Genomic DNA, 3820 nt, shown 5'->3' with positions numbered 1-3820 from the left:
ACACTGTTTCCCCATCTATTTCCCATGAAGTGATGGGACCAGATGCCATGATCTTAGTTTTCTGAGTGTTGAGCTTTAAGCCAACTTTTTTACTCTCCACTTTCACTTTCATCAGCGGGCTTTTTAGTTCCTCTTCACTTTCTGCCATAAGGGTGGTGTCATCTGCATATCTGAGGTTATTGATATTCTCCTAGCAATCTTGATTCCAGCTTGTGCTTCTTCCAGCCCAGCATTTCTCATGATGTACTCTGCATATAAGTTAAATGAGCAGGGTGACAATATACACCCTTGACATATTCCTTTTCCTATTTGGAACCAGTCTGTTGTTCCATGTCCAGTTCTAACTGTTGCTTCCTGACCTGCATACAGGTTTCTCAAGAGGCAGGTCAGGTGGCCTGGTATTCCCATCTCTTTGAGAATTTTCCAGTTTATTGTGATCCACACAGTCAAAGGCTTTGCCATAGTCAATAAAGCAGAAATAGATGTTTTTCTGGAACTCTCTTGCTTTTTCCATGATCCAGCAGATGTTGACAATTTGATCTCTGGTTCCTCTGCCTTTCCTAAAACCAGCTTGAACATCTGGAAGTTCACGGTTTACATACTGTTGAAGCCTGGCTTGGAGAATTTTGAGCATGACTTTACTAGCGTGTGAGATGAGTGCAATTGTGCAGTAGTTTGAGCATTCTTTGGCATTGCCTTTCTTAGGGATTGGAATGAAAACTGACCTTTACCAGTCCTGTGGCCACTACTCATCTTCACGACACAGATAATCACAATGGTGTGATCACTCATCTAGAGCCAGACATCTTGGAACGTGAAGTCAAGTGGGCCTTAGAAAACATCACTATGAACAAAGCTAGTGGAAGTGATGGAATTCCAGTGGAGCTATTTCAAATCCTGAAGGAGGATGCTGGGAAAGTGTTGCTCTCAATATGCCAGCAAATTTGGAAAACTCAGCAGTGAGATCAATACACACACACACACACAGGAACAGTTGTGTTTCTGTACATCAGCAATAAATATATGGACAAGGAAATTAAGAAAACAATTTCATTCTCAAAAGTGTCCAAAAGAATGAAGTATTTGGAATAAACAAAACAAAGGAGGTGAAAGACTTGTATACTGAAAACTATAGAATATTGCTTAAAGAAGTTGTAAATAAATGGAAAGACATCCTATGTTAATTGAACAGAAGCAATATTGTTAAGATGGCTGCTGCTGCTAAGCTGCTAAGTCGCTTCAGTCGTGTCCAACTCTGTGCGACCCCATAGACGGCAGCCCACCAGGCTCCCCTGTCCCTGGGATTCTCCAGGCAAGAACACTGGAGTGGGTTGCCATTTCCTTCTGCCATCTTAAGATGGCAGCAGTACCCAAAGTGGTCTGTACATTGAATCTGTACCAACATTCCAATGATAATTTTTACAGAAATGGGAAAGTTGATTCTCAAACTCATATGGAATTGTGAGGGACTATTAAAAGCCAAAAAAAAATTTTAGAAGGACAAAGTTGAAGAACTCACATATCCCAATTTAAAAACTTACTATAAAGCTACAGTAAACCAAACTGTGGTACTGATGTAAGAATAGCCATGTAGACTGATGTAATAGAATTAAGAAATAAACCTGTACATCTATGTATATAATTTTTAAGAAGGATGCTAGGAACACTCAGTGAAACTTGCTCAGTCATGTCCAACTCTTTGTGACCCCATGGACTGTAGCCCACCATGCTCCTCTGTCCATGGAATTCTCCAAGCATGAATACTGGAGTGGGTAGTCTATCCCTTCTTCAGGGGGTCTTCCTGACCCAGGGATTGGACCCAGGTCTTCTACATTGCAGGCAGACTCTTTACTGTCTGGGCCACTAAACCATATCCAATCAGTGTGAAAAGGATACTCTCTTTAGCAAATGTTGTTGGCATAACTGATCTACATGCAAAGAAATAAAGCTCAATCCTTACTTCACACCATATATAAAAATTTATTTAAGATGGATCAATAATGTAAATATAGAGCTAAGATCATAAAACTCCTAGAAGATGGTGGTAAGTATTTATGGCCTTAGATTTGCAATGAATTCTTAGATATGAAATGAAAATATAAGCAACAAAAGGAAAAAAAATTGGACTTCATCAAAACTAAAAGCATTTGGGAGTGACTGAATTTGCTCAGTTGTGCCTGACTCTTTGTGACCCCATGGACTGATATTCAAAGACACTATCAAGGACGTGAAATGATAACCTATAGAATTGGAAAAAATATTCACAAATCATATATTTTATAAGGGCCTAGTATCCAGAATATATAAAGAACTCTTACAATTCAATAAAAAAAGACAAAAAATCCAGTTAAAATATGGGCAAGGGCCTTGAATCTCTGCAAAGAAGGTATATAAATGGCCAAGGAGCACACAAAGTTGCTCAACATCATTTGTCTTTGGGGAAATGTAAATCAAACCTACAATGAGGTGCCACTTTATACCCACTAGGACGGCTATGGCCATCCAGAAAATAACAAACATTATTTTTTTTCTGCTGTGGATGTAGAAAAATTGGAGCCCTAGTACATTGCTGGTAGAAATCTAAAATGGAAACAGTTTGGCAGTTCTCTAATAAGCTAAAAAGAATCACCATGTAACACAGAAATTCCACTCCTAGGAATTATATATTCCTAACCAAAAGAATTGAAAAGAGGCATTTGGAACGTCCCTAATGGTCCAGCGGTTGTCTCCACACTCCCAATGCAAGAGGCCTAGGTTCAATCCCTGGTTAGGAAACTAGATCTCACATACTGAAACTAAAAGCCCACATCCCGCAACAAAAATCCCAGGTGCCGCAACTAAGACCTGGTTCAGCCAAACAAATTTTAAAAAAATAAATATTTTTTTAAAAAAGAAATAAGACTATTCAACCAAATATATGTACATACATATTCATTGCACCACTATTCACAATTTGGGAAACAACCCAAATGTCCATCAATGGATCCATGGATAAACAAATTGTGGTCTATGGAATATTATACAATGGAATATTATTCCACTGTAGAAAAATGAAGTCCCAATACAATGTGAGTGAACTTTGAAAATATGCTAAGTGAAAGAAGCCAGAAGCAAAAGGGCATATATGGTATGACTCCATTTCTATGAAGTATTCAGAATATGTAAATCCAGAGACAGGATGCACACTGGTGGTGACCATGGACAGGTGGAGAGGAATCAGGGAATAGGGAGTGAATATTTAATGGGTGTAAAATTTTCTTTAGGGAAAATGAAATGTGTTAGAGCTAGATAGAGACGGTGCTTGCAGAATATTGTGAATGTACTAAATGCTACTGAATTGTTCACTTTTAAAAGGTTAATTTTATCTTATGTGAAATTCACCTCAATTTAAAAGAAATATTAAAAACACATACAAATTGGTATAACCACTAGAGGAATAAAACTAAAAAAGACATAAATGTTCAGTCAATTCAAATCAGGTCAGTAGCTCAGTTGTGTCCGACTCTTTGTGACCCCATGGACTGCAGCACAGCAGGCCTCCCTGTCTATCACCGACTCCTGGAGTTTACTCAAACTCATGTACATTGAGTCGGTGATGCCATCCAGCCATCCCATCCTCTGTTGTCCCCTTCTCCTTCTGCCCCCAATCCCTCCCAGCATCAGGGTCTTTTCAAATGAGTCAGCTCTTCGAATCAGGTGGCTAAAGTATTGGAGTTTCACCTTCAACATCAGTCCTTCCAATGAACACCCAGGACTGATCTCCTTTAGGATGGACTGGTTGGATCTCCTTGCAGTCCAAGGGACTCTCAAGAGTCTTCTC

The sequence above is a fragment of the Bison bison genome, unplaced genomic scaffold (assembly GCF_000754665.1).
Source record: "Bison bison bison isolate TAMUID 2011002044 unplaced genomic scaffold, Bison_UMD1.0 scf7180017864461, whole genome shotgun sequence".
Lineage (NCBI taxonomy): Eukaryota > Metazoa > Chordata > Mammalia > Artiodactyla > Bovidae > Bison > Bison bison.
The sequence above is the reverse complement of the archived record's forward strand: the minus strand, read 5'-3'. Positions refer to the sequence as shown.